The sequence below is a fragment of the Primulina tabacum genome, chromosome 13 (genome assembly GCF_025594145.1).
Source record: "Primulina tabacum isolate GXHZ01 chromosome 13, ASM2559414v2, whole genome shotgun sequence".
NCBI lineage: Eukaryota > Viridiplantae > Streptophyta > Magnoliopsida > Lamiales > Gesneriaceae > Primulina > Primulina tabacum.
The window spans coordinates 21114978-21128779 of NC_134562.1; positions in this window are offsets into that span (position 1 = coordinate 21114978).

Sequence of the window (13802 nt, forward strand, 5' to 3'; positions counted from 1 at the left end):
TAAGCGACTGAACATTACACCTGAGGATATGGGATTGGGTTTCATAGTTTATATTCCTTACGATGACCAAATGATCACGTCTAGTATCTTGAAGAATCTGGAGCTTCGTTTATTTCAAGATGTTGTTCGTGCAGATCTTATCGTACTCCCAATGCCTGAATTTGACATCATAATTGGTATGGATTAGTTATAGGCTAACGGAGCTTCGATAGATTTTTGTCAGAGATTAGTGTCTATTCGACCGCCTAGTGGGAAATATTTTATCTTTGAGGCTGTGAGGAACAAGAAAATGGCGCACATTATCTCTTGTCTATGTGCGAGGAAACTTATGACACGAGGATGCCAAACTTTTCTAGTATGTGTCACTACTGCACATGCTCCTATAAGTCAAAAGTTAGAGGATGTTGATATTGTCAGAGACTTTCCTAGCGTCTTTCCTAAGGAGGTTTTGGCATTACACCTGACCGTGAGGTAGAATTTTCTATTGAGTTGATACCGGGCACTGTACCTATTTCTAAAGCACCTTATCGTCTAGCACCCGCTGAAATGAATTAATTAAAAGATCAAATCCAAGAATTGGTAGACAAGGGTTTATTTGCCCTAGTTAATCTCCGTGGGGCACACCAATGTTGTTTGTGAAGAAGAAGGATGGTAGTAAGTGACTCTGTATCGATTATCGAGAGCTGAATAGAGTCATTATCAAGAATAAGTATCCTCTGCCAAGAATTGAAGATTTATTTGATCAATTGCAAGGAGAATCGATATTATCGAAAATTGATCTTCGTTTTTGATACCATCAGTTGAAGGTGAAAAATTCCGATGTTCATAAGACCGCGTTTAGGACTCGATATGGGAACCATGAGTGAAACGTCATGCCCTTTTTATTACTTCAAAAGTACTAGGAAATTTTTTTTTTAAAACCTCACATAGCATTGACCGAACCATAAAATTTCATAAAATACTTTTGATATCATTTTAAAATAAACAACCAACTAACATTTTTCTAAATCTAAAAATAACATTTGAAAAGTATAGCCCATACTATAACCTCTCAAAAACCACTCATACTTATGATAAAAGTCATAAAATCTTTTAACATAAATCATAACATATATGCGGAAACTAGCGTCGGTCCTCGGGTCATGTGCACCTTCAGTCCAGTCGGATCAACCATCAAGACCTCCATTAGCATTATCATGATAACCTGCATCCATCACACCTAGTGAGTCTAAAGACTCAACACACCATAATCTTTATAACGAGTAATACGTAATACAGTCAACATATAACGGTGAAAAATACTTGTACTTAAAATATCGTTTTCATGAAGATGCATAAACATAAACATTTTCGTAAACATTTTCATGATGCATAAAACTTCAACATAAACATTTTCATAACATGCAAACATGAATTTCCTTTTCCTCAACATGACATGACATAAAACCTTAAACATAATCATGAACATTTCCTCTTTTTTTTTCTTTTTCCTTTGTTGAATTCAGATCGTTAATTGTGACTTTCCTGACATGACATGACATGACGATGGATCCATCTACATAAAACCACAGTACTGGGCGGCGGGAACATCAGCGACACTCTCACCGGTCAACTGAGCCTTGGCCTAATATGATCGAATAGAAATACGATCGTCGGGGCTCCCTCTGGGGCCTTCTCCCACAAATGGGCTCCCTCTGGGGCCTTCTCCCCTCACGATGTTCCCATTCTTCCTCAAACCTCATAACCTCATATTCGCAATAATGGAAACACGATCGTCGGGCTCCCACTAGGACCATAACCGTCACGACGTCGCCATTATCAACGAATTAGTCACAATCACTTCACTTCCTTCAACATTTTTCATTCACATCACTTTATAAAAATCATGCATAACATAACATTTTATTTTCGAAACCAAGCATGCAACATGTCTTTTAAATGTCTTCCTTAAAACATAAAAATCAAATAGACATTTTAAAAATCATAATTTAATCATGAACTTTTCATAAACATTTAAAATGACATTTTAACCTCAAAACATTTACAATAACATTTTGACATGTTAAATCATAAACATATAAAATTCCCTAAACATTTAAAATATCATTTTAACATATAAAATCCCATAAACATTTGAAATATCATTTTAACATAAAAAATTTCCATAAACATCCATAACTATAGCAAAATGATCATATTAGCACATAAAACAGCATTCAGGGCACTGCCATGACGTTTACTAATTTTTAGGTGTAAAAAGACCGTTTTATCCCTAGACTCAACATTTTACGTTTTCGACTTTTATCTTGATTTCATGACTCTAACATGTCCCAAATAATTATTTAAGCCTACATGAATTTTTTCCATATTTTTATTTAGCTTAAATCGAGGACTTTTAATTTAATCTTTAAATAAGACGTATTAACGCGTTTTAATCCCGAATTAAACCAAACCTTAATATAAAATTCCCAAATTAAAAATTTAGACTTCTAATAATTATTTAAGCTTAAACGTAATTTTTCATAATTTTATAAAGCCTAAAACCAGACTTTTCAATTAACTCGTTAATTAGCGTTTCGTGCGGCGATTAAATTCCGAATAAATCCAAAACTTGTTATTTTGATCCCAAATTTTTAAACATAGCATTTTTATGATTTATTCTACCCTTCCAAGTCATGAACCACCCCCGTGGACGCTTGGATTCGATTTTAGCTTTATTATTTTCGTTTTTGACACCTTATCGAACACACTGAGCCATCTCCTAATTTACCCGAGCCACGCCCGAGCCATCTTGAGCCAAAACCTAGCCAACCCACCTAGGGACCCTCCTAACCAAGCCCAGCCCAAAAACCTCGGCTCTGGCCCACTCTAAACTTTCTGGAACATGACCCATGTTCTGTACGTGTTGTGCATGTGTATCCTAGGGACTTTAGGACTCCTATCTAGACTAGGACCCCCTTAACCACTTGACCCCTCATGACCCTAACCTTCCCTGAACCACGCCCAGGCCATACCCTGACCAACCCAAGCCTGGAACCACGCTCAAGCCTCCTGGATTAGAACAAGTCACGCGCGTAACTTCCATGCTCTCTCACGGTTCCATCTTTTTCTCACGCCAGCAGCGACCCAGCCGTACAGCCCTTGGCCCGAACCCTGCCCATCACTCTAGGACCCTGACAGACCACCTAGGACCTAGCCCTAAGCCACGCCGAAGCTTTCTGCAACCAGGTGAGTGTCGCGTCCGAGAAGCTTCTCACTCTAGGACTCTTCGCGCCCCCAACCAGGACCCTCACCCTTGATCCAACACCGAGCCCAGCCCCTTATGAACCCTCTGAGGACTCTAACCGACCCAGCCCGGACCCCTGACCCCAGCCACGAAGCCCCCACGCTGTTGCTCTCTTCTCGGGTAGCTTGGGGAAGAGTCCTTGTGCTCATGGACTCTTTCCTAGCCATCTAACTCGAGTCCTAGCGTGGCTAGGACTCCTCTCCTGACCCAACCACGTCCTAGCCCAGCTTTGGTCGAGCCAAAACCAAGCCATGCGGTGGTTCCCCCCATAAACCAAACTTTGGTCTTTAAAATCATGCAACTTTGGTTCCAACTTTCTGTTGTACGTGTGCACAGGTTTTTGTGTGATCTAGGACTCAAAAAAACATGTAGAAACCACCCTTAAACCTTACCTAATCATGGCAGCCCCTTAGGATCATGTTAAACATAAATTTTGGATCAACATGCATGATTTAAAAACTCTTTTTGATGCAAAAACGAAAATATAACCAAGGTTCCCTTATTTTTCATGCAAAACACAATTAAATAAATATTATAGTATGATGGATGAATAAAAGGAGATTTATGGCGTGCCTTTGCGTAATTAACGCACGAAAAACCTGTTGACGATCGCGAAGAACGGACGAGAACCGCGGCTTTACTCTACCTAAGCTTCCACCGAATTTTCCTTCAAAAATATAGTGTGTGCTGTGTGTTTTTCTTGCTTGGGAGAGTTTTGGCGTGCTTGAAAGTGTGTGGCCGATTTTGTGAGGGTTTTGGGGTGAGGTTACATATTAAATACATAAAAATTCACTAATTAGGCCTTAGGCCCTTTAACTATGATAATTAAGCCCATTAGTGCTTAAATTAAAATATTAAAAATAATTTTGTTTAATAAAATTTGTGAATTTATTAGCCGGGTCGCCAAAACATTCGAGTTTTTGTTGAAAAAGCAACACCAATAAAATTTATGTCCCAGCGTATAAAATCACCTCAAAACCCCTTATTTTCAAAAATATTAAAAACCATCAACCATATTTTAAATAATTAAAAATAATTATTTAATAAAAATATTTTATATTCTTCAGCCCTCGGTCCCCGTTCCTCGATCGTCACTTGAATATTCCTTAAAAAATACAACTTTTATGCAATCATGTAGAAAAATATATTTTAAATATGGAAGTATGTAAAACATAATTAATTCATGCAATTAAAACATTTGATTAAAATACAAAAGAATTTAATAATTGCATGTACGTGGTTTGCGTGGACTTTAAAATTTTCGGGGCATTACAATCTTCCCCCCTTAAATTGAATTTCGTCCTCGAAATTCGCTTATCCTTAATAACCCAAAGTTTAGACTTAGTTCTAGTATCCCAAAACTCCACGCTTCCGCTGCGCTTACTTTGATAAAACTTAAACTCTAGAATGTCCTTAAGTCTCTTTATCTCAATTAAATTTTCCTTCTTAAATCCTTATTTTCAAATCGCAACTTAAAAAGACCCAAATACTTAGTGTTATTACTATTATAACCTCGAATTTCAATTTTCTTACAATTCCCAATATCAAATGATGTATGAACATACTTATCGTATCTTACTTTCCTTATTTTATACCCAAAATATTCATCAACTTATCAAATTTCAATCTTAAAATCCCAAACGCATCCGCTAACGTTTAGATTTTTCAAGCCTAATATCGATTCATCCTTGAAAACCCTTGATTAAAATTCCTTATAACACTATATCCAAGATATCCCAAGGTTCAAAATATTCTTACAAGCCCAAATCATCGAAATTTTTTATCATTTAACCCATTCAATTTTCACTTATTGCTAAATTAGTTCCCAAATTCCGTAATAATTACAAAATCAATTCTTAATTTCCTCAAAAATTATCCTAATTGATCCTTAATTTTGAAAATCCTACGATAAACCATAAGTTCTTGGCATTCTTAATTTTCTTCTACAGGTTTCCCATAATATAATTTAAATAATTTTAACTTATTTTCCCAAAAATCAATTCCTCTATTCAATCTTACTTTTCATCAACTTAAAATCACAATTTATATATTTTCTTATTCCCAAAGTCGTTGTAATCCTCGAATAATTATACCTTATGTCTAATCCCCAAAAATTAATTCGACTAGTAACCATGAATCATAAATATTTTCTTAGAAAATCTACGTGTCCCAAAGCATTTATAATATTCTCGATTATCTTATAGCCCAAAAATAGAACGTCAACACTAAAACCCAAATATCAAGATATTCTAATTCCACCACAAAACCAACATGCGTTGAAAAATAATTTTCTTATTTCATATCGTATCACGTATAAAAATCCTAAAGCATATAAATCATATATCCTCATAGAGCTATTAAACATGTGACGTAAACATATAATTCATATAGTTATGCAGGTAACATCATAAAATCATATAAAACATATAAACTTACAAGTTTGAGGCTTGACGACTAATCTTCCCGGCGCTGATGGTGGCACAACCCTTTACAGGACCTTTGCTCTGATACCAACTGAAACGTCCTGCCCTTTTTATTGCTTTAAAAGTATTAGGAAATTTTTTTTTTAAAACCTCACATAGCATTGGCCGAACCATAAAATTTCATAAAATACTTTTGATATCATTTTAAAATAAACAACCAACTAACATTTTTCTAAATCTAAAAATAACATTAGAAAAGTATAGCACATACTATAACCTCTCAAAAACCACTCATACTCATGATAAAAGTCATAAAATTTTTTAACATAAATCATAACATATATGCGGAAACTAGCGTCGGTCCTCAGGTCATGTGCACCTTCAGTCCAGTCGGATCAATAATCAAGACCTCCATTAGCATTATCATGATAACCTGCATCCATCACACCTAGTGAGTCTAAAGACTCAACACACCATAATCTTTATAACGAGTAATACGTAATATAGTCAACATATAACGGTGAAAAATACTTGTACTTAAAATATCGTTTTCATGAAGATGCATAAACATAAACATTTTCGTAAACATTTTTATGATGCATAAAACTTCAACATAAACATTTTCATAACATGCAAACATGAATTTCCTTTTCCTCAACATGACATGACATAAAACCTTAAACATAATTATGAACATTTTTTCTTTTTTTTTCTTTTTCCTTTGTTGAATTCAGATCGTTAATTGTGACTTTCCTGACATGACATGACATGACGATGGATCCATCTACATAAAACCACAATACTGGGCGGCGGGGACATCAGCGACACTCTCACCGGTCAACTGAGCCTTGGCCTAACATGATCGAATAGAAATACGATCGTCGGGGCTCCCTCTGGGGCCTTCTCCCATAAATTAGCTCCCTCTGGGGCCTTCTCCCCTCACAATATTCCCATTCTTCCTCAAACCTCATAACCTCATATTCGCAATAATGGAAACACGATCGTCGGGCTACCACTGGGACCATAACCCTCACGACGTCGCCATTATCAACGAATTAGTCACAATCACTTCACTTCCTTCAACATTTTTCATTCACATCACTTTATAAAAATCATGCATAACATAACATTTTATTTTTGAAACCAAGCATGCAACATGTCTTTTAAATGTCTTCCTTAAATCATAAAAATCAAATAGACATTTTAAAAATCATAATTTAATCATGAACATTTCATAAACATTTAAAATGACATTTTAACCTCAAAACATTTACAATAACATTTTGACATGTTAAATCATAAACATATAAAATTCCCTAAACATTTAAAATATCATTTTAACATATAAAATCCCATAAACATTTGAAATATCATTTTAACATAAAAAATTTCCATAAACATCCATAACTATAGCAAATGATCATATTAGCACATAAAACAGCACTCAGGGCACTGCCATGACGTTTACTAATTTTTAGGTGTAAAAAGACCGTTTTACCCCTAGACTCGACATTTTACGTTTTCGACTTTTATCTTTATTTCATGACTCTAACATGTCCCAAATAATTATTTAAGCCTACATGAATTTTTTCCATATTTTTATTTAGCTTAAATCGAGAACTTTTATTTTAATCTTTAAATAAGACGTATTAACGCGTTTTAATCCCGAATTAAACCAAACCTTAATATAAAATTCCCAAATTAAAAATTTAGACTTATAATAATTATTTAAGCTTAAACGTAATTTTTCATAATTTTATAAACCTTAAAACGAGACTTTTCAATTAACTCGTTAATTAGCGTTTCGTGCAGCGATTAAATTCCGAATAAATCCAAAACTCGTTATTTTGATCCCAAATTTTTAAACATAGCATTTTTATGATTTATTCTACCCTTCCAAGTCATGAACCACCCCCGTGGACGCTTGGATTCGATTTTAGCTTTATTATTTTCGTTTTTGACACCTTATCGAACACACCGAGCCATCTCCTAATTTACCCGAGCCACGCCCGAGCCATCTTGAGCCAAAACCTAGCCAACCCACCTAGGGACCCTCCTAACCAAGCCCAGCCCAAAAACCTCGGCTCTGGCCCACTCTAAACTTTCTAGAACATGACCCATGTTCTGTACGTGTTGTGCATGTGTATCCTAGGGACTTTAGGACTCCTATCTAGACTAGGACCCCCTTAACCACTTGACCCCTCATGACCCTAACCTTCCCTGGACCACGCCCAGGCCATACCCTGACCAACCCAAGCCCTGGAACCACGCTCAAGCCTCCTGGATTAGAACAAGTCACGCGCGTAACTTCCATGCTCTCTCACGGTTCCATCTTTTTCTCACGCCAGCAGCGACCCAGCCGCACAGCCCTTGGCCCGAACCCTGCCCATCACTCTAGGACCCTGACAGACCACCTAGGACCTAGCCCTAAGCCACGCCGAAGCTTTCTGCAACCAGGTGAGTGTCGCGGCCGAGAAGCTTCTCACTCTAGGACTCTTCGCGCCCCCAACCAGGACCCTCACCCTTGATCCAACACCGAGCCCAGCCCCTTATGAACCCTCTGAGGACTCTAACCGACCCAGCCCGGACCCCTGACCCCAGCCACGAAGCCCCCACGCTGTTGCTCTCTTCTCGGGTAGCTTGGGGAAGAGTCCTTGTGCTCATGGACTCTTTCCTAGCCATCTAACTCGAGTCCTAGCGTGGCTAGGACTCCTCTCCTGACCCAACCACGTCCTAGCCCAGCTTTGGTCGAGCCAAAACCAAGCCATGCGGTGGTTCCCCCCATAAACCAAACTTTGGTCTTTAAAATCATGCAACTTTGGTTCCAACTTTCTGTTGTACGTGTGCACAGGTTTTTGTGTGATCTAGAACTCAAAAAACATGTAGAAACCACCCTTAAACCTTACCTAATCATGGCAGCCCCTTAGGATCATGTTAAACATAAATTTTGGATCAACATGCATGATTTAAAAACTCTTTTTGATGCAAAAACGAAAATATAACCAAGGTTCCCTTATTTTTCATGCAAAACACAATTAAATAAATATTATGGTATGATGGATGAATAAAAGGAGATTTATGGTGTGCCTTTGCGTAATTAACGCACGAAAAACCTGTTGACGATCGCGAAGAACGGACGAGAACCGCGGCTTTACTCTACCTAAGCTTCCACCGAATTTTTCCTTCAAAAATATAGTGTGTGCTGTGTGTTTTTCTTGCTTGGGAGAGTTTTGGTGTGCTTGAAAGTGTGTGGCCGATTTTGTGAGGGTTTTGGGGTGAGGTTTTACATATTAAATACATAAAAATCCACTAATTAGGCCTTAGGCCATTTAACTATGATAATTATGCCCATTAGTGCTTAAATTAAAATATTAAAAATAATTTTGTTTAATAAAATTTGTGAATTTATTAGCCGGATCGCCAAAATATTCGAGTTTTTGTTGAAAAAGCAACACTGATAAAATTTATGTCCCGGCGTTTAAAATCACTTCAAAACCCCTTATTTTCAAAAATATTAAAAACCATCAACCATATTTTAAATAATTAAAAATAATTATTTAATAAAAATATTTTCTATTCTTCAGCCCTCGGTCCCCGTTCCTCGATCGTCACTTGAATATTCCTTAAAAAATACAACTTTTATGCAATCATGTAGAAAAATATATTTTAAATATGCAAGTATGCAAAACATAATTAATTCATGCAATTAAAACATTTAAATAAAATACAAAAGAATTTAATAATTGCATGTACGTGGTTTGCGTGGACTATAAAATTTTCGGGGCATTACAATGAGTTTATGGTCATGCCATTCGGGTTGACCAATGCGCCAGCGATCTTCATGGATCTCATGAATCACGTATTTCAGCCATATCTGGATCAGTTTGATATAGTCTTCATTGATGATATTTTGAACTATTAGAAGAATAAGGAAGAGCATAGTTAGAATTTGAGGACAACACTGCAAGCACTGCAAGATAGGAAATTATATGCAAGGTTCAACAAGTGTAAGTTTTGGCTTGATAGAGTGGCGTTCTTAGGCCACATCATTTCTAGAGATGGAGTCGAGGTTGATCCGAGTAAAGTGGAGGCAATGAAAGAATGATCAATACCGAAGAGTATAAACGAGATCCGAAGTTTCTTGGAACAAGAGGGTTATTATCGAAAGTTCATTTAGGGATTCTCATCTATAGTGGTACCCATGACCGCCTTGACAAAGAAGAATGCAAAGTTTTTATGGGGATCCGAGTGCCAAGACAGTTTTGACAAGTTAAAGCAAGCCTTGATTTCAGCACTAGTGTTATCTATGCCATCAGGGCAAGGAGAGTATAAAAGATTATGTTATTTATACCGACGCTTCTAAATTTGTTTTGGGTGCAGTTCTGATGCAAAATGACCGAGTTATAGCCTATGCTCTGAGATAGTTGAAAGTTCACGAGAAAAACTACCACATTCATGATCTTGAGCTTGTAGTGATAGTTTTTGCACTGAAGATTTGGAGACATTACTTATATGGGGAGAAGTGCAAGATTTTCACCGACCATAAATGTTTGAAATACTTCTTCACCCAAAAATAGTTGAATATGAGACAGCGAAGATGACTTGAATTAGTGAAATACTACGACTGTCACATTAGCTACCATCCGCGAAAAGCTAATGTAGTGGCAGACGCATTGAGTCGAAAGGCAGCAGTTATTACTCAATTTTCACTTCAGAAACCTTTGCAGTCCGAGAAACATATGTTTGAGCTTACAGTATATGCTTTGGGCGAGGCCCCTATTCTTGCCACCTTGACAGTACATCCGACTTTGAGAGATAGAATCCGTGAGGGACAGTCTACTGATGAGAAATTGCAAAACTGTAGATTAAGAGATGAAGCCAAGGGCCGGAAGTGGTATTCTGAGGTGGATGGTATAGTTAATCATCGAGATCGTTTATGGGTTCCTAGTGAATACTCTTTGAGGGAGCTCATTATGAAGGAAGCTCATGCATGCCATATTCAACTCATCCTGGAAGCACGAAGATGTACAAAGATCTGCAGTTGTTATATTGTTTGCCGGGCATGAAGCGCAATATCCTGTGATTTGTGACCAAGTGTTTGACATGTCAACAAGTAAAAGCAGAACATCAGAGGCCAGCGAAAAAGCTTAAGCATCTTCTTATTCCTGAGTGGAAATGAGAAAATATCACTATGGACTTTTTTGTGGGATTGTCGAGGACTATTAAAGGGTTTAATGCTATATGGGTAATGGTGGATCGTCTTACGAAATCAGGGCATTTTCTACCTATCAAGACGACATTCACCATGACACAATATGCTGAGTTATATATTCGAGAGATAGTTCGTCTGCATGGGATTCCCGTATCTATTGTTTCTGACAGAAATCCAAGATTTACGTCATCTTTCTAGAATATTCTGCATGCAGCAATGGGAACTAAATTATTATTCAGCTGCGCATTCCATCCTCAAACCGATTGTTAGTCAGAGTGAGTTATTCAAATTTTGGAGGATCTACTTCGAGCTTGTGTGATCGATTTCCAAGGAAGTTGGGAACCGAAATTATCGCTAGTGGAGTTCACCTACAATAATAGCTATCAATCATCTATAGGGATGGATCCTTATGAGGCACTATATGGAAGGAAATGTAGATCACCTATTCATTGGGAAAAGGTTGGTGAAAGAGGAGAGTTTGGTCCGGACTTGATCAAGCAAACAGCGGAACTAGTAGTCAAAATTCGAGATAGAATGAAGACTGCACAAAGCCGATAGAAAAGTTATGCCGACAAGCGACGAAGAAACCTAGAGTTTGCAGTGGGAGACCACGTATTTGTGAAAATAGCGCCTATGAAGGTTGTTATGCAATTTGGCAAGAAAAGAAAACTTAGTCCGAGATTCATAGGCCCGTTTGAGATTTTGGAAAGGATTGGAACACTAGCCTATAGAGTGGCACTGCCACTGATGCTTTATGGAGTATACAATGTGTTTCATATTTCGATGCTGCGAAAGTACATGTCGAACCCATCCCATGTACTAAATCATGAAACTCTGCAATTAACTCCAACTATGACTTATGAAGAAAGACCTATCCAAATCTTGGGTAGACAAGAAAAATGACTTTGAAACAAAGTCATTCCAATGGTCAAGGTCAAGTGGCTAAATCTCTCAGAGGAAGAATCTACTTGGGAAATAGAGACGGTCTTGAGGAGTCGCTATCCGGAGCAATTCGATAAGTTCTAATTTCGAGGACAAAATTTTATTTAAGGTAGGGAGGAATTGTAAGGTCCAAAATTAAGATGGCGGAATCCAACTGCATGCAAATCTAGGAAAAATGAATAATAGCTAATTAAATTATTTTAATTGCTTAAATTAAATATGTGTGATATGTTTATATGGTTTTAAAGTAATTTTCTACTTTAATGCTTAAAACTATATTTTTAAATGTTATTCGAGATGCGATCGAGGAACGGAGACCGAGGTCTGAAAAATTGAAAATATTTTTATTAAATAATTGTTTTTAATTATTTAAAATAAGGTAATTCTTTTGTAATTTTTGAAAATAAAGAGTTTTGAGGTGATTTTATACACCGAGACGTAACTTTTATCGGTATTCGATTTTCATCAAAAATGTGAACTTTTTGACAACTCGACTAATAATTTCACGAACTTTCCTAAAAGAAATAATTTTAAATACAATATTGGGCTTATTGGGACAAGTATAACTTTCTAATGGGCTCAAGATAGCACACTTATTATTTATCAAATAATAAAGCCCAAAACCCTACCTTTTTTTATTTAATATGCACGCCTCCCACCCCCCAAACCACACAAGACTCCTAGTACTCTCAAACTTCATGGCGCACACGATTTTTACAAGAGGAAGGCATCGGTTTTTACAAAGAAATTTCAGCCAAGGTCGCTCGTCGTCGGTCTTCGCATCGTCAACGTGTTTTCGTGCGTTATATATGCAAAGACACGCCATAATTCTTTATTTCTCATCTATCACATATAATACTTGTTTGAATTTTTTTTGCATGGAAAAGATGATGGCCTTGTTAATATTTTCGTTTTTTATGCATAAGCTTGTGATAAACTCATGATTTTAGTCCCAAACTTGTTACATATGTGTGTGAAGGGGCTGCCACGATTAAGGAGCATATAGTGATGCTATTCCACAAGTTTAAGGGCAATAAAATGCACGGTTTTAGGCCACACACGATCGGCACTCAAGCTGATCAAGTTATTGCATGTATTGATAAAAAGAGGTTCGGTTAGGGTCCAAACCACGCACGGCTCGTCCAAGGCTGGACCAGGGCTCAAGACAGGTGTGGTTGAGCATGAGGAAGAGTCCTAGCGACGCTAGGACTCGAACACAGCGGATGGGGAGGAGTCCATGTAAGATAGAACTATCCCCGAAGCCATACGAGATCAGCTGTTGCGCGATGGGTTATGGCTCGGCCAGGGTGGTCAGGGCTGGGCTAGGCTAGGCTAGGTCACTAAGAGGTCCAGGGTTGGTCCAGAGGGTGAGGACTTGGGTGGTGGCCTGGGCGAGGAGTCCTAGTGAGTCTATGAGTCATGTGCGCGATAGGGGTGAACACGCGCAAGCTACTATCTCGTGCAGATGGCTTCGGTGCGGGTTAGGATCTATTCTTAGGGGTCCAGTGGGTCCAATAGAGTCCATAGAGGGTCTGGGAAGAAGCTGGCTCAGGGTGTCTCGGGCTTAGCTCGAGGAAAAACGAGACATGGCTCAAGGGTTAAGGTTAGGGTTCGAAAATAGGGTTTTAATTGGCTAAGGGTTCGAACGTGGTTCATGGGGGTCGAATCATGATTCACAAGGGCAAATTAAATATAAAAATTCTATGTTTAAAATTTGAGAATTCTATATTAACGTTTGAGTTTATTCGGGATTAAAACGCATTACAAATTGTTAATTACGAAATAAATAAAAATCCATAAATTTAAGCTAAATAAAAATATCAGAACATTTAATTAAGCTTAAATAAATATTTGGGATGGTCTGGGGTCAACGGAAATAAGAAAAAGTCAAAATCATTAAATTTTACGTCTAGGGGTAAAACGGTCATTTTACACCTAA